The 19,428-nt window shown below is 39.7% G+C and overlaps 1 protein-coding gene across 1 annotated transcript in view; it reads right to left on the minus strand.

The window, feature by feature from the left end:
• TRPM2 (transient receptor potential cation channel subfamily M member 2) overlaps positions 1–18,497 on the minus strand; it is a 1,329,765-nt gene extending 1,311,268 nt beyond the window's left edge. Inside the window, exon 1 of the mRNA XM_069733764.1 lies at positions 18,338–18,497. The gene's annotated coding sequence lies outside the window, so the exon portion shown is untranslated. The remainder of the gene's footprint in view (positions 1–18,337) is intronic.
• Between the last annotated feature and the right edge of the window lie 931 nt (positions 18,498–19,428).

A 19,428-nucleotide genomic window follows, 5' to 3' on the forward strand; every position in this document is an offset into this window, starting at 1 on the left:
CTTTAGTAGGCCTAACATAAAAAAAGTAGGCTCAATGCAGTTTCAATTATCTTGCAGGGGTACACAGGCAGCATTGGTGAGGTCAGCGGAGGACTATTGGAAGGAGGGACTGCAGACAGACTTAGTAGGCCTAACATAAAAAAGTGGCTCTATGCACTTTTAAATAGGTTCCAGGGGTACACAGGCAGCATTGGTGTGGTCAGCGGAGGACAATTGGAAGGAGGGACTGCAGACAGACTTAGTAGGCCTAACATAAAAAAGTAGGCTCAATGCAGTTTCAATTATCTTGCAGGGGTACACAGGCAGCATTGGTGTGGTCAGCGGAGGACTATTGGAAGGAGGGACCGCAGACAGACTTAGTAAACCTAAAATAACAAAAGGAGGCTCAATGCAGTTTCAATTATCTTGCAGGGGTACACAGGCAGCATTGGTGTGGTCAGCAGAGGACTATTGGAAGGAGGGACCGCAGACAGACTTAGTAGGCCTAACTTAAAAAAAAAGTAGGCTCAATGCAGTTTCAATTATCTTGCAGGGGTACACAGGCAGCATTGGTGTGGTCAGTGGAGGACTATTGGAAGGAGGGACCGCAGACAGACTTAGTAGGCCTAAAATAAAAAAGGAGGCTCAATGCAGTTTCAATTATCTTGCAGGGGTACACAGGAGCATTGGTGTAGTCAGTGGAGGAGTATTGGAAGGAGGGACCGCAGACAGACTTAGTAGGCCTTAAATAAAAAAAGGAGGCTCAATGCAGTTTCAATTATCTTGCAGGGGTACACAGGCAGCATTGGTGTGGTCAGCGGAGGACTATTGGAAGGAGGGACTGCAGACATACTTAGTAGGCCTAACATAAAAAAGTAGGCTCAATGCAGTTTCAATTATCTTGCAGGGGTACACAGGCAGCATTGGTGTGGTCAGCGGAGGACTATTGGAAGGAGGGACCGCAGACAGACTTAGTAGGCCTAAAATAACAAAAGGAGGCTCAATGCAGTTTCAATTATCTTGCAGGCATACAAAGGCAGCATTGGTGTGGTCAGCGGAGGACAATTGGAAGGAGTGTCTGACACAGTTAGTACTCCAAAATAATGCATAGATGTTAATGTCTCGCAAAAAAAAAAACAAACGGAAAAAAGGGTGGCATACTTAGGTACAGGGGTGGGCTCCTCGGATGACTTTCAGACATTGTTGTTTGGCGCAAAGTATTTACGGGTGTAAATGTAGGACAGGGCCACTGAATATTTTAAGTAGCAACATACATGTCAACAAATTGGTATTGTCAGTGCAAGTCATTGAAGGATTTCACCGCATAGACTAAACAGCGGTGGAGCAGTGACAGATAATTTTGCAAGTGGTAGAGCACAGTTTGAGCTGGGGGGGAGGGGGGCACTCTCTCGTGCCCGGCGGTACTGGCCCAAGGCCCCTCATGTTACAACAGTGTGTCTGACGTTGGGTGCGCGCCACCACCGCCAGAGACACTTCATTGTACTATGAGGGACCCGGTGCCAGTGCCGTCGACCAAAAGTGGGCACACCCACCTCTTCAGAAAAAAAAGGCACTCTCACGGGTGCTTCCGCCAAGTGGCGAGACCACGGACACGTGGGGGGAGTCAGCCCATTTAGGGAGGTGTAAACATGTTGTATGCTGGACATACAGCAGCTGCAAATGGAGAAATTGGAACACTCAGTAAGACCAGTCCAAAAGCAAGACCTATTTAAAGGAAAGCTAGGTGTCAGCCGGGAAAGGTGGGGCAAAATAATTACAAATCCATGAGTGGTTCATTTTAATGAAGGTTAGATCATCAACATTTTGGGTAGCCAGACGAGTCCTTTTTTCGGTCAGTATTGAACCAGCAGCACTGAATACTCTTCCTGATAGCACACTAGCTGCTGGGCAAGCGAGCTCCTGCAATGCATATTCGGACAATTCAGGCCAGGTGTCTATTTTGGATGCCCAGTAATCAAATGGGAATGACGGGTGAGGGAGAACATCGATAGGGGAGGAAAAATAGTCATTAACCATACTGGACAAATGTTGTCTCCTGTCACTTTCAATTGATGCTGCAGTACCTGTCCTGTCTGCAGTCATTGTGAAATCACTCCACAACCTGGTCAGAAAACCCCTCTGTCCAACGCCACTTCTGATTTGTGCACCTCTAACACCTCTGCCCTGTTGCCCCTTGCAGCTCGAGTGAGAACCATCACCGGCGCTGTGTGCTGGGAATGCCTGAATCAAACGGTCAACAAGAGTTGCTTGTTTGGTTGCCAATATTTGTTCAAGGTTCTCATGTAGCATGATGTTTTGCAGTTTCCCCTTATAGCGTGGATCCAGGAGGCAGGCCAACCAGTAATCGTCATCGGTCATCATTTTTATAATGCGGGGTCCCTTTTTAGGATACGCAAGGCATAATCCACCATGTGGGCCAATGTTCCAGTTGTCAATTCACTGCTTGTGCTGGGTTGAGGAGCACTTTCGGGCAAATCAACGTCACTTGCCTCCCTCAAAAACTCTGAACCTGGCCTTGCAACGCCACCAGTTTCTATTGCCCCCTGAGAAGCTTCCTCATCCAAAAAATACTCATCCCCATCTTCTTCCTCGTCCTCCTCCTCTTCGCCTGCACCTCGTCCAGTAGACTTCCCTGACCAGACAATGGCTGACTGTCATCATGGGTTCCCTCGTCCTCGGCTGCAGACGTCTGCTCTTTATGTGCGTCAAACTAAGCATCAGCAGACGCATTAGGGGGATGCTCATGCTTATTATGGCGTTGTCTGCACTAACCAACCATGTGCATTCCTCAAAACACTGAAGGACTTGACAGAGGTCTTGTAGCTTCGACCACTGCACACCTGACAACTCCATGTCTGCCATCCAACTGCCTGCCCGTGTATGTGTATCCTCCCACAAATACATAACAGCACGCCTCTGTTCGCACAGTCTCTGAAGCATGTGCAGTGTGAAGTTCCACCTTGTTGCAACATCGATGATTAGGCGATGCTGGGGAAGGTTCAAAGATCGCTGATGGTTCTGCATAGGGCTGGAGTGTACGGGCGAACGGCGGATGTGCAAGCAAAGTCTGCGCACCTTCAGGAGCAGGTCGGATAACCCCAGATAACTTTTCAGGAAGCACTGCACCACCAGGTCTAAGGTGTGAGCCAGGCAAGGAATATGTTTCAGTTGTGAAAGGGCTATGGCAGCCATAAAATTCCTTCCGTTATCGCTCACAACTTGCCTGCCTCAAGATGTACACTGCCCAGCCATGACTAAGTTTCTTTTTGCAAGAACTCGGACAGAACTTCCACGGTGTGTCTGTTGCCGCCCAAACACTTCATTGCCAATACAGCCTGCTGACGCTTGCCACTAGGTGTCCCATAATGGCACACCTCGTGTGCAACAGTGGCAGCTGCGGATGGAATGCTTGTGCGACTGCGGTCTGTGGACGAGCTCTCGCTTCTGCAGGAGGACGAGGAGGAGGGGGGGCGAACGCCTACAGCCAACTGTTTCCTAGACCGTGGGCTAGGCAGAACTGTCCCAATATTGATATCCCCTGTGGATCCTGCATCCACCACATTAACCCAGTGAGCCGTGATGGACACGTAACGTCCCTGGCCATGCCTACTGGTCCATGCATCTGTAGTCAGGTGCACCTTTGTACTCACAGATTGCCTGAGTGCATGGACGATGCGCTGTTTAACATGCTGGTGCAGGGCTGGGATGGCTTTTCTGGAAAAAAAGTGTCGACTGGGTAGCTCGTAGCGTGGTTCAGCATAGTCCATCAGGGCTTTGAAAGCTTCGCTTTCAACTAACCGGTAGGGCATCATCTTTAATGAGATTAGTCTAGCAGTATGGGCGTTGAAACCCTGTGTACGCGGATGAGAGGATGAGTACTTCCTTTTCCTAATGAGAGTCTCATGTAGGGTGAGCTGGACTGGAGAGCTGCAGATCGTGGAACTAGCGGGGGTGCCGGTGGACATGGCAGACTGAGAGAGGGTTGGAGATGGTATTCTTGCTGGTGCCCTACATGCAGTGTTTCCTACTACGAAACTGGTGATTCCCTGACAGCTTTGGCCTGGCAACGAAATCTGCACATTTGCTGCAGGTGGTGCGGGAAATGGTGGGTTTACAGTGAGGGAAGGGATGTAGCGTTGCTGACTAGCTTCATTGGCCGAGGGTGCTACAACCTTAAGGGACATTTAAATGTCTACGCATGCAACTTGTATTTAGACTTTTAAGATTCTGACCTCTGCTTAGGGTAGTTGAACATTTTTAACAGATGACTTTGCGCTCATCATTTGGATGTTGTTTAAAAAAATGCCAGACTGCACTCTTTCAACTATCGGATACCTTTTCAGGCATTGCAGACTGAGTTTCTTTAAACGTATGTCCACGCTGTTCTACAACAGGTTTTGCAACGCGTTTTTGGCCAGATACGGGCGTGGCAGATGGAACCTGTTGCGATGTTGATGCCGTCTGCGGTTCCTCCTCCTCCGCTTCAGAGCTACTGCCACCTGCACCCTGTTCCCCCAATGGCTGCCAATCGGGGTCAACAACTGGGTCATCTATGACCTCCTCTTCTATCTCATGTGCAACTTCGTCTGTGTCACCGTGTAAGCCGGTGGTATAGCGTTCGTGACGGGGCACCATAGTCTCATCAGGGTCTGCTTCTGGATCAGTACACCGCGAGGGCAATGTTGTGGTCTGAGTCAAAGGAACAGCATAGTAATCTGGCTGTGGCTGTGCATCTGTGCACTCCATGTCCGATTCAACTTGTAATGGGCATGGCCTGCTAACTGTTTCACTTTCTAACCCAGGAACGGTATGTGTAAAGAGCTCCATGGAGTAACCCGTTGTGTCGCCTGACGCATCCTTCTCTGTTGTTCTTGGTGAAGACAAGGAAGCGACTTGTCCCTGACCGTGAACATCCACTACCGACGCGCTGCTTTTACATTTAGCAGTTTCAGAAGAGGAGGCGAAAGAGCTAGAGGCTGAGTCAGCAAGGAAAGCCAAAACTTGTTCTTGCTGCTCCGGCTTTAAAAGCGGTTTTCCTACTCCCAGAAAAGGGAGCGTTCGAGGCCTTGTGTAGCCAGACGACGAACCTGGCTCAACAACTCGAGACTTAGGTGCTATATTGCTTTTCCCACAACCACCTGATGCTCCCCCACCACTACCATCATTACCAGCTGGCAATAACCGCCCACGGCCACGACCTCTTCCACCAGACTTCCTCATTGTTTGAAAAACGTGAGCAAACTAACTGTATTTGCTACTGTAAAACCAGTTACAAGGTGAACTCAAACTTCTGTTGGATTTATATATCCCTTTATAGGTGGGTCAGACTGCAGGGAAAATCAGGCCCAATGTATAACAGTACACAGATTCAGTGGCAGACAGATATGCCACTAACAGGACTGACGCAGATGCAGACACTAACAATTCAAATCTCTCCCTTTTTATTTTTTCTGGGAGAATATTGAAGAAATGATGCCCACTCTCATACAGTATATGTTCTGTGGCACAAAATTTGAGACAGGTGGCGCACACACAGGAGTGGCACTGAAGCGGAAATGCCAATCTTAATCTCCCACAATTTTTTTTTCAGGGAGAATTTAAAAGAAATCTGACCCAGTATTACACACTGGGTTTAAAGTGGCACACAATTTGAGACAGGTGGCACACACTGGAGTGGCACTGAAGCTGAAATGCCAATCTTAATCTCCCACTATTTTTTTTTCAGGGAGAATTTAAAAGAAATCTGACCCAGTATTACACACTAGGTTTAATGTGGCACACAATTTGAGACAGGTGGCACACACTGGAGTGGCACTGAAGAAGAAATGCCAATCTTAATCTCCCACAATTTTTTTTTTTAAGGGAGAATTTAAAAGAAATCTGACCCAGTATTACACACTAGGTTTAATGTGGCACACAATTTGAGACAGGTGGCACACACTGGAGTGGCACTGAAGCTGAAATGCCAATCTTAATCTCCCACTATATTTTAAGGGAGAATTTAAAAGAAATCTGACCCAGTATTACACACTAGGTTTAATGTGGCACACAATTTGAGACAGGTGGCACACACTGGAGTGGCACTGAAGCAGAAATGCCAATCTTAATCTCCCACGATTTTTTTTTTAAGGGAGAATTTAAAAGAAATCTGACCCAGTATTACACACTAGGTTTAATGTGGCACACAATTTGAGATAGGTGGCACACACTGGAGTGGCACTGAAGCTGAAATGCCAATCTTAATCTCCCACTATTTTTTTTTCAGGGAGAATTTAAAAGAAATCTGACCCAGTATTACACACTAGGTTTAATGTGGCACACAATTTGAGACAGGTGGCACACACTGGAGTGGCACTGAAGCAGAAATGCCAATCTTAATCTCCCACTATTTTTTTTAAGGGAGAATTTAAAAGAAATCTGACCCAGTATTACACACTAGGTTTAATGTGGCACACAATTTGAGACAGGTGGCACACACAGGAGTGGCACTGAAGCAGAAATCCGATCTTAATCTCCCACTATTTTTATTTATGGGAGAATTGGCAAGAAATCAGGCCCACTGTTAGACTGTATGTTTTCTGTGCCAGAAAATGAGACACAGATGCCACACACAGGACAGCCACTGATACAGATTTGCCAATTTTAATCTGCACCCTTTGAAGAGATATAACGAAACAAAAAAAAAAAAGGGACTGTACTACAATTACTATCTCCCTGCAGTAATCTCAGCAATGTATGGCAGCCAGCAATAAAAAGGAGTGGACTGCTGCACAAAAAAAAAAAAACAGTTTGGACAAACAAACAAGAAAGCTGTGCAGAAAGGAAGGAACAACAGGATTTGTGCTTTGAAAAAAAGCAGTTGGTTTGCACAGCGGTGTACAAACAGCAATGCAGCTATCAGGGAGCCTTCTAGGGCAGCCCAATGAGCTACAGCGCTGAGGAAAAAAAAATGTAGCCTCCACTGTCCCTGCAAACAAAAGGTGGTGTTGGACAGTGGAAATCGCTACAGCACAAGCGGTTTGGGGGTTAATGGACCCTGCCTAACGCTGTCCCTGCTTCTGACGAAGCGGCAGCAACCTCTCCCTATGCTCAGATCAGCAGCAGTAAGATGGAGGTCGGCGGGAACGCCCCTTTATAGCCCCTGTGACGCCGCAGAAAGCAAGCCAATCACTGCAATGCCCTTCTCTAAGATGGTGGGGACTGAGACCTATGTCATCACGCTGCCCACACTCTGCGTCCACCTTCATTGGCTGAGAAATGGCGCTTTTCGCGTCATTGAAACGCGACTTTGGCGTGAAAGTCGCGTACCGCATGGCCGACCCCACACAGGGATCGGGTCGGGTTTCATGAAACCCGACTTTGCCAAAAGGCGGCGACTTATGAAAATGACCAACCCATTTCGCTCAACCCTAGTGATGGCTCATCTTTTGAGAGATTTGTCCAGGAATTAAATATTAACAACATTGGCCTTAGATTTACATCGGAGATCGACCCAGAATCAATTAATTTTCTGGATATTAAGATTCAAAAGAGTAGGAATGGTAATCTGGAGACCATGATATATAGAAAGCCTACTTCCACCAATAGTTGATATAGTCATCATCCCCGAAATCTCCGTAAAGGCATCCCCAAAGGACAATATTTCCGAGTAAAGCGAAATTGTTCTAACCCATCTACCTTTTATGCCCAAGCCAGGGACCTAAAGGATAGATTCTTGGATAGGGGCTATCCAAAAAAGATACTCCAAGAAGCCTTTAAGGAGGCTGAGACACGCACTAGATCCAGTCTTCTACGTCCCAAAAAAGGTTGATGATAACATGGTACGAATATAGGTAATTTTGATAAATGTTCCTTCGAAGTGAGACGCATCATCTCGAAGCATTGTGACATTTTGAGAGCTGATAAAGAAATTTGTGATTTTTTGCCTGAGACCCCAGCAATTACATTTAGAAGAGGTAGATCCATTGGTGACCAATTGGTCCATAGCCTTTACACATCAATACCAAAGAAAAGCACGTGGTTAGACAGAAGTGAAATGGGTACCTTCAGATGTGGGGACTGCTCTTTTTGTAGGTATATTGGTGTATGCAGACAATTTAGTAGCGCCTCCACTGGAAAAAATCTATCAAAACAGACATTTTGCTAATTGCAAAACAGTGGGTGTAATATACTTATTCAAGTGCTCCTGTCCCTTGAATTATGTCGGAAAAAGTAAGAGAGAGCTCAGGAGACGTATTGGAGATCATTTGGGCGATATCCGGCATGCAAGGGACACCCCGATATCAAGGCATGTCAGGGAAGTACATCAGGGAAGCCTGGATTCATTCACCTTTAGCGTGATTGAGATAATTACTCCATCAGCTAGAAGGGGTGACTGGAATAAGGCAATATTACAGAAAGAACAAAAATGGATCTACTGGTTGAGATCTACTTCTCCAGATGGCCTCAATGAGTGTTAAATATTAATTATTCTTATTTTTATTCTGTACCGAGCACATGGTTTCTTGCTGACACTATCAAAAGCTATTTCTGTGTATGTAGCTCAGAGTATAAGTTAACTCCATATACAGAAGACACGTGATCAGTGTTGAACATATATAAACGTCTCTTAGGAGGGTGTGGGGGGCTTTTTGTCACGTGGGACGGTCACCTCCCTTCCTTCACCATCATTCTCCATGGACATGAGACAAGACACGAGGAACAACAGCTGTTAGCTACTCCATGCCATGATGACTTCAGACTTCACACAGACACATGACTTTTACCATTCTACCTTTTAAAGATGAGTAACAGGAGAAGCGCTGATATCTACACATGGACACTCTGTTTGTAATTGTTTCATCTACCTTTTATGTTTTCTGCAATTTGGTTTTTCTGTGGACTAGTCAATAAACCACTATACTTTCTTCAGAAAATCATGACATTTTTCTTTTAAGAATAACGCACCTGGTTAAGTCTTGATTAGATATTTTTGCTCAATAATGATTTTTAACATTTGGCCTAGCCAGCCAGTTTTGATTTTTTGTGCTATTTTTGCGTGAATTTCCTTCTTCTTGCACACGGGGGAAGACAGAAGAGTTCCGCTAGATTGTGCAAGTATTCAGGAATTCCACTTCAAAACTTCAAGTCACAAAGATCTCACAAGAACCTACGAATTACGAAGACTTTAACAGGTGTCAGACGGATTGACAGCAAGCACTGGTAGTGCTGAAGATAGATGTGCTAAAAATAGCCGTGCTGAAGTCCGGAACCCAGCGTTGTAAAAGCAAAGGGATTACAAGCTGAGATTTCAAGGTAAGACAAATGGATTTGATAAATTCATATCCTAAATCAAGTCAGATAGAATTTGTAAGTTTGTACGGATCTAGCTTAGAAATAGTTTGGTCTAATTTATTTACAGAATGCAGAACTGCGAATTTGAATTTAGATTCTAAGCTAATGTTTAGGAAAAAAGAAAAAGAGCAACTTAAAAATATTTTACATATGGTTTATGTATTTAACGAGTTTGTGACAGAGAAGTCCAAAAAAGACAGTGTAGAAAGAATTTCTAAGGAAACTAATGATGTTCCCAAGATTGACTGTAATGGGAAGAGTGAGAAAGATGTGACGCACGTATCTGTGATGACGATGACCACCCAAAGTGACATTGACTTTGTGACACAAAATGAAAAACAAGATGGAGGAAGTGAAGGAGACATGACAATTGACAAAGATGATCTACGAGGGACAGATGTACCATTACCCTTAAAAATAGACGACTCAGAGGCCCAACTCCAACCTAAATCTAGGAAAATTCTGCTAAAATTATGCAAAACCATTCCTGCATATGATGACAAAACCCATGTGTGCAGAAATTCAGAGATATTTGAAAGTTTTGCTGATAAGTTTGATTTGACTAATCAGGAGAAAAATAATTTGTTTAAAATTTGGCTGCCAGTAACTTTTATGAGAAGATATTCATTAGAAATGCAGAATGAGGAGTATGAAAATATGACTGATGTAGAAAGATTAAGAATTTTGATTTTCTGTGGATTAAAAGAAAATTATCCAGATCTTGATATTCTTCTAAAATTGAAGATTGGCCAGAAAGAATGTACTTTTACATTCATGTCCATTTTTGAAAGGATTTATAAATTGGTCTGTACGAATTTGAATCAACAATCCATGATAAATTGTTTTGTAAACAAGTTTAAATTCTTAAATCCTGTATCTCGTATAATTGCTACACAGAAAAATTCTTTATACGAATGCGCCCAATCCCTTGATTTTTCTAGAAAACACGAGAATCTTGAAAGGAAAACACATTTTACTAAGTTTTTGAAACCAGTCAGAATTCAATCTTATCAAAAGCCAAAATCAAAATCTTCAAATCTGATCCAAAATCAAATCTATGAAGTACGAAGTACGAAGAAAATTACATATTTGCTATAAACCCTATGAAAAGATTCAGGAGTCTATTAAAGAAATTTCTCTGAAAGATTTAAAATCTGAAGGGTCAGATCTGTCTGTAAAGATGGCGGAAACTGACAGACGGAAGCAGGTGAGTATCCCAGGGGGAGCTCAGCTGAACACTCCATTATCACAGCAGCTCTTCAAAGAGTCCATAGGGTTAAAACTGACCTTACTAAATTTAGCATTTCAGCAGATTATCGACAAACAGCCAAATTTTGGGATAGGAATTGGCTAAAAATTAATTATATTATATGATGAGTTATACAATGTATTATTTATTAATGTAATTATTCTATTTCAATATAATTCTGCAGTTATATATATTAATATAGTATATAGTAAATACTGTAGCATATTTGTATAAATAGAGATTATATTAACTGCATTTTTATATGTATAGTGAAATAATTAAAATTTACTCCAGTAAAAAAAAAAATATTTAGAATTACAATGAAGTACATTTATTAAATATATACATATGTATAAGAAATCTAAATTATTTTGTTTTTAAATAAATATGAAATTAACCTTTATCTTTCATTTTCCCTTAGAATTTTACTTTCAAAGCGAGGATTGAACAAAAAATCACCTCTTTCATGAATTTATGTCCTATTCACACAGGAAGCTATATTAACTGCATGATATATATATATTTAACACTTAAAAATAAATAATATATCTAATAACCTAAAAATGTGTGTACTACATGCTTTCCTGTAACATTATGTTTTTTTTCCCTCCCACTGCATGGTGTGACATATGTGAGTTAAGGAATATCATATAGCCTTGTTTTTTAATTTTAGGAATTTTCCTCAGCCTTACATTCAAAGGGTTTCAGTTACAGGCTTGTACTGAAATAGCGTTAGAACATTCAACTCAAGTTTCTTGTAAATGAGTCCAGTCCTTTCTATAGTTTAAAACATACTGATACTGTTAAATAATATTTGGGGAATATTCAAAGGAATATTAGAATACTAAATTTAATAGATTACAATGCGCATTGATTGATAATTAGGATACAATATTTTGGGTTAATATACATGTTTTTTATTCTTTGTATGTGAAATGTATTGTGAACGTCTATGTGAGTCACATGTGACAGGTGAGAGAACATATGAGCAGCTGCTGAGTGAATTTGACATGAGATGTGATGTAAGAGTGACCAGAGCGTGGTATGTGGAATGTGGAATGTGTATGCACAGTTTGACTGAGGCCTCATGATTTATGGTATGTATGAAAAAAAAACAAACAAAAAAAACACCTTGTGTTAATGAGAAAATAAGATTCAGTTAAATTATTAGAATATTAAGATATATTTAAATATTATTATTCAACATATATTTCTTTAGTGATTATTAGTGAATAAGTACAATAACATTTTCCAAATTATAATTTTTTTCATATTCAGTGTTTTTTTATGGTTACATAGATGAGTACACATCTTCAAACAAATATATGGCACAAGTTGATATGACAGTTATAAAAATAATGATTTTTCACTTGGGTTTTTACAAATTAATTTTTTCATAAAATAATATTTTTTGATATTAAGGGGGAAATGTGTTTTTGATCTTGATCACATCATCACATTTCATCAATACCTCTTCTTTACACATTTTAATAAAGAAATATTAATAAGGTATTATTGGGTACAATAACAATAAATATTATAAATATCATTTTTTCCTCTAATGAAGGGTATTATATGCAAAGTTGTATAATTTCAATATTTTGGTGATCCAAGGTTATGACAACATCTACATGAGGAAAATATTAAGGGAATGTGTTACTGAGACATAATCTCAGCATTTGTCATCAACATATAAAGGCCTTATTCTTATTTTTTATTCTCATTTTTATTTTTCATTTTTTTCCACTTTTCTTTCAATTTTTATTTTTCATTCTTATTTTTCATCAAGGAAAAATCTATATTTCATAAAGTAATGTCTAATACAAGAATATTGCTTGATCAAATATAGTGATCATATGGTTTCATTATATAAGAAATGTTTCAATTCTGAGTTAAATACAACAATTCATTCATTCATTCATTCATTCATTTATTTATTCATATATATATATTCTTATTTTGGTTCATGACTATACATACTTACATATTATTGGTTTACTGAACATAAATTAATAAAGTTTTAATAATAAATATCAGCACTTGTTACATAAAAGACACACTGACATCTATGGGTTCAAGAAGAAATTACACCTACGACATAAAAATGTCCAATCACATGAAGAATATGGTAAATAATATATCATTTATTATTATTATTATTATTATTATTATTTTTTCTAAATATAAATTTCATATTAATATAATTTAATAATTATATGGATATTATTGATTGCTATGGTACGCTGTGATGTTATAAGTTAGGGAAAAGAACCAGATTTGGTATAGAATAGGGAATGAAGACTTCAATCAAGATACCGGAGATACGTTAATAAAGACTTTACATTTTTCTAAATTCAATTGATTCTTAAAAATTGCAAGAAGAAGAGCCGTTATCCAGAAGTTCCACAAGGTAACAATGCTATGATTTCTGAGTAATAATAGACTGTGTCAAATACAATACATGTCACCACTGACAACAACTACAGCATCCATCACTGACAAATATGAGTACAGTATCAAAGATGAACTGTGTTATTACGTTCCAGTGGTTTCCTATCACCTATAAGACTTCCATGAAAGCTGGTGAACACTCAGGTAATTGTCAGGACGCTACAACCCTGACATGTGTCCTGTGCACTAAGGACTGGTTATGGTGCTATGTTTAGCAAGGAAGAGTCAATGTAACCCTTGCTGTGCCGACCAAAGACGTCACACGTGTCCCAAGACCAGTGCGGATGATATGAGGATTCCAGATGATTTCCAAGGCGAGCCAATGTAAGTCCAGGTCTCTAAAGGTGACACTGCACAGATATTAAAGCGACATTTCATCTATGGACTTTGTTTTCTTATCAACATTTGATTTTATGGACTTTGATTGACACATGACACACAGTCTCTACATATCTACATGCTATCATCTATTTCAAAAGACTTATATTAAAGATTGTTTAAAAGAACCAAGAAGACATCAATATGAAGACCAGATGACATCAGACCTGAGATGCTTCAAATCGATATAGGGAAGTATAATATATATTTTATATGAATATTAGTCACGGCTTACCATAACATGAATTACCATAACATGAATTACCATAACATGAATTTACATATCATTATATTATTGAGAACATATAACGATATTATTATTAATAATATTATTTATTACATCATTTTGCCAAAGAAGAAAGAAGATTTTATTAATATTTTAATTTGAGGGTTCCAATCAATGTCTGTCACCCTCAAAAGGGGGAATTGTTAAATATTAATTATTCTTATTTTTATTCTGTACCGAGCACATGGTTTCTTGCTGACACTATCAAAAGCTATTTCTGTGTATGTAGCTCAGAGTATAAGTTAACTCCATATACAGAAGACACGTGATCAGTGTTGAACATATATAAACGTCTCTTAGGAGGGTGTGGGGGGCTTTTTGTCACGTGGGACGGTCACCTCCCTTCCTTCACCATCATTCTCCATGGACATGAGACAAGACACGAGGAACAACAGCTGTTAGCTACTCCATGCCATGATGACTTCAGACTTCACACAGACAGATGACTTTTACCATTCTACCTTTTAAAGATGAGTAACAGGAGAAGCGCTGATATCTACACATGGACACTCTGTTTGTAATTGTTTCATCTACCTTTTATGTTTTCTGCAATTTGGTTTTTCTGTGGACTAGTCAATAAACCACTATACTTTCTTCAGAAAATCATGACATTTTTCTTTTAAGAATAACGCACCTGGTTAAGTCTTGATTAGATATTTTTGCTCAATAACGATTTTTAACAATGAGCAAATACAATTTAGCTGTTTCCTTTGACATCCCTCACCATGACTCCCTTTTTGGTTCGCAATAATGAAAATCTGGTCACATATATCTGCCAGAATAGGTCTGTAGTGACATGTGTATTTTATCCCTATATAGGGTTTTGTATCAATAACATTACATGCCCTTGTATCCAGGGGACATAATATCTAATTTCTAAACAACCCACCTCTCTATAATTCTTTTATGTTATTTTTGCCATCATATGCACATCATAATGATCATATATTAGGCTCTATTATAATAATATCGATACTGTTGTATCTCTTGATTCGTATCTCATAATATATGCGCTATATGTCAGATAGCGTTTTCATATATGTCATTAACTAAATATCTGACTGTATATTGTTGGGATATGACCAATGATATTGCGTGCTCAGACATGCGCAATTGTTCTAGTAGGCAGAGAGATGTGTGTGCATTGCTGCTGCGCATGGCATTTCTGGTCATGTGCAGTTGGATCACATGGATATCGGATTCTGGAACGCAAAATATAGCTCTTAATGCGCCGCTGCATTTGATATCTCTGTATATGTGTATTTGTATAATCATGGCATCTAATGAATCGCATGGCATACTCGCCTTATTTGCTATTCTTGTACATGCGCAGTGGTATAATCTTGATACTTAAAGAACCGCATATTATATCCGGTCATGCGCAGATGAATCCTTTGGCGGTAATATGGCATTCAGCCATGTGTCGGGCTGTAGCTGTGAATGAATCTTCGTATACCGGAAATCATGTGGAAGTATTTGCCTAATCAAATTGTATATATAAATAAGAGGGGGGGGGGGGGGGGGGAAAACACCATACATCATATGTGAATGAGGATTGTCTCGGGAGCTCCGGCCATCATGCCTACGCCATATCCATCAAGGGAAACATCAGCTAAGTACTCCTGACCTGTTAATCTACTCCTGATGAACCTCAGTGGAGGGGAAATGCATTGAGTGTGTGAATATTGGAGTATTTGCCATTACCAGTATTATGTTGATATTTGAATATACGATTTGATATGTCATTTCTTTGAATTGGGGAATATATTCATCTTCTTTGAATGGCAACTACTCTTATTATAAGGGTGGTGGCTTTGGAGCATTTGTATTGAAAGTACTATCTGGCTCAGGTTACTTTTGGTCCCTTTTTAGGGATACGTTTTTTCAGTAGAGAGTTGGTATTGCATCTACCATAGAGGATATTTCATCCATCCGCTTACTGTATAGAAATTGATGCAATCAATAATATCAAATTTACATAATCTTCTCTCTATTACTTTTTGCTCCTATCCTCAATTTTTGACCCTTATACATATGTATAGAAAAGTATTTTTCTTATCTCAGTCGTCAGAGTGTAGCATTAGCACTCATCTCTATGCAAAAACCTTGCTATATTTGTTTAGGATATACCCTTACAGATCTAGCTACAGGGTAAGGCATCTATATACAGGTCCTTCTCAAAAAATTAGCATATAGTGTTAAATTTCATTATTTACCATAATGTAATGATTACAATTAAACTTTCATATATTATAGATTCATTATCCACCAACTGAAATTTGTCAGGTCTTTTATTGTTTTAATACTGATGATTTTGGCATACAAATCCTGATAACCCAAAAAACCTGTCTCAATAAATTAGCATATTTCACCCATCCAATCAAATAAAAGTGTTTTTTAATAACAAACCAAAAAACCAACAAATAATAATGTTCAGTTATGCACTCAATACTTGGTCGGGAATCCTTTGGCAGAAATGACTGCTTCAATGCGGCGTGGCATGGAGGCAATCAGCCTGTGACACTGCTGAGATGTTATGGAGGCCCAGGATGCTTCAATAGCGGCCTTAAGCTCATCCAGAGTGTTGGGTCTTGCGTCTCTCAACTTTCTCTTCACAATATCCCACAGATTCTCTATGGGGTTCAGGTCATGAGAGTTGGCAGGCCAATTGAGCACAGTAATACCATGGTCAGTAAACCATTTACCAGTGGTTTTGGCACTGTGAGCAGGTGCCAGGTCGTGCTGAAAAATGAAATCTTCATCTCCATAAAGCATTTCAGCCGATGGAAGCATGAAGTGCTCCAAAATCTCCTGATAGCTAGCTGCATTGACCCTGCCCTTGATGAAACACAGTGGACCAACACCAGCAGCTGACATGGCACCCCACACCATCACTGACTGTGGGTACTTGACACTGGACTTCAGGCATTTTGGCATTTCCTTCTCCCCAGTCTTCCTCCAGACTCTGGCACCTTGATTTCCGAATGACATGCAAAATTTGCTTTCATCAGAAAAAAGTACTTGGGACCACTTAGCAACAGTCCAGTGCTGCTTCTCTGTAGCCCAGGTCAGGCGCCTCTGCCGCTGTTTATGGTTCAAAAGTGGCTTTACCTGGGGAATGCGGCACCTGTAGCCCATTTCCTGCACACGCCTGTGCACGGTGGCTCTGGATGTTTCCACACCAGACTCAGTCCACTGCTTCCTCAGGTTCCCCAAGGTCTGGAATCGGTCCTTCTCCACAATCTTCCTCAGGGTCCGGTCTCCTCTTCTCGTTGTACAGCTTTTTCTGCCACATTGTTTCCTTCCAACAGACTTACCATTGAGGTGCCTTGATACAGCACTCTGGGAACAGCCTATTTGTTGAGAAATTTCTTTCTGGGTCTTACCCTCTTGCTTGAGGGTGTCAATGATGGCCTTCTTGACATCTGTCAGGTCGCTAGTCTTACCCATGATGGGGGTTTTGAGTAATGAACCAGGCAGGGAGTTTATAAAAGCCTCAGGTATCTTTTGCATGTGTTTAGAGTTAATTAGTTGATTCAGAAGATTAGGGTAATAGGTCGTTTAGAGAACCTTTTCTTGATATGCTAATTTATTGAGACAGGTTTTTTGGGTTATCAGGAGTTGTATGCCAAAATCATCAGTATTAAAACAATAAAAGACCTGACAAATTTCAGTTGGTGGATAATGAATCTATAATATATGAAAGTTTAATTGTAATCATTACATTATGGTAAATAATGAAATTTAACACTATATGCTAATTTTTTGAGAAGGACCTGTAGTAATTAGCCACTAGAATCTTTTACATCCAGACTTTAGGCTATATCCCTGCAGGTCTAGCTATAGACTTAGACATCCATAAAGCAATTAGCTACTAGAATACTTTATATGCAGATCAAATATAGACCAAGGTAATATCCTAATTTTTATCTATCTTTTCACCCTTATATTGTATCTGTTTCACTCCCCAGCCACTGATAGAGACATTCAGGGCATATAAGGAGAGCCGTCGACGAGTGGGGGCGCCAGTGCGCAGGATATAGGGGGCCAACCTCCACTGTCAGGCAGGGTGAGATAGGTTGTGTATATAGGGTGCCTCTATAGCGTTAATATTTTGTTTATTGGTGTTGGGTTATATTCACTCGGTATATTTATACATTTTTACATTATTCATATAATAAAGATTAAAGTTTTTATAAAATTATTCATTAGAGTTCGGCGGTGATTACTTGTATGTTGTGTGAAGCTTATTGATGGTTATAGGAAGCAATTTGATTTTTTTTACTATAGGTATACTATAATGTAGTCTGTGCTTACATGATATAGCTCACATGAGAAAGGAACTCTGATTTTTATATAGGTATGTCATCATTACAATCTATATTCATCCTGGGAGTAACGAGTCAGTTAAAATAAAAAAATATTTTATATGTAGGAAAGGCCAAATATTTTAAATGTAGTAAATGGCAATACACATTACATATTAGTTGTTTGGAAAGGTACTGTTTTGTTTTATCTATTGATAAGTATGGGAAAAATGTGAACATGTTGAAAATTAGAAACAAACTTGCATAACATTTCTTCAGCATAACACCCATACAATCAGTTGTAGAGACATCTTTTCAAGTGTTCACACTTACCTGATTTTTCTTCAATCCTAAGTATCCTCCCACCACTATTCCAGTCTTTCAGTTTGTATTCACGCTAAGTCCGTTCCTCAGATTTTTACTTTACCAAGTGTTAACAGACATTCTTCCTTTCATGGTATTTTTAGTATACATGCAGAGTAGTGCTTCAGAACTTAAAGAAAGGGCAAGATAATACATTTATAATGGAATTGTTTTCTACTATAGGTGTTGCACTATAAATTTTAAATATAGCCAATAGCAGATAATCTTTTGCAAAAATGATCACCTATTGTACAACAGGTACAGGACCCTTGCAACCAGCACTGATTTTTGATCACATGCCATCAAAGCTTGTATTATAGTGCTTCCTCCTCTGGATTCAGCCATCATTAGATTGCTGGTTGTAGAGAGGGAACAAGAGCTGCTGGGCACCTAGGAGATCAAGTCATATGTGCTATGCAGGCAGTAGGTGAATTTCCCGTTACCGGGACTAGTAGAACAGCACCAGTTAGAGGGGAAATCAGCAATAACAAGAATATGTTAAAATGCCCCTCCAAAAGGTCTTTTAAGATCTTAAGAGTGTACAGTATGTAATGAAATGAAATAAATGAAAAAAATAAACCATGCACAAATAAAAGAGAAAAAAAACATAAATAAATAAAACACAAGATAACAAAAATAAGTGAAATATATAGAAATAATTGCTGCGAAAATGGATATGGAAAGGAATAATTTTTTTTAGCAGGCTTCAAGTGGTCTTTTGTGTTAAAAAATAAATAAAAAGTGAAACATTGATACATATTTCCCATTATTTACATTTTTTTCCAAATATCAGAAAAAAATACTTGAATGTCAAAACAGGAAAAATCCAAAAAAGCACTCGTACGGTAAAACTCCAAAATGTGCCCCTTCAGGAACTGGGTAAAAAGGGCTGGTCATTAACTGATTGATGGTTCTCAGTAAATAAGTAAGTCCGCATTGACATCTATTTAAATCTAAAAAAACTCTATAAAATAGCTGAGAACAGTGAAAGCTGCAGTCGCTAAACAAAACCTGCTGTACTTCATTCTCTGGTTTAGTGGGGGTCACTACTGTATAATATG

The sequence above is a fragment of the Ranitomeya imitator genome, chromosome 7 (assembly GCF_032444005.1).
Source record: "Ranitomeya imitator isolate aRanImi1 chromosome 7, aRanImi1.pri, whole genome shotgun sequence".
Taxonomy (NCBI): domain Eukaryota; kingdom Metazoa; phylum Chordata; class Amphibia; order Anura; family Dendrobatidae; genus Ranitomeya; species Ranitomeya imitator.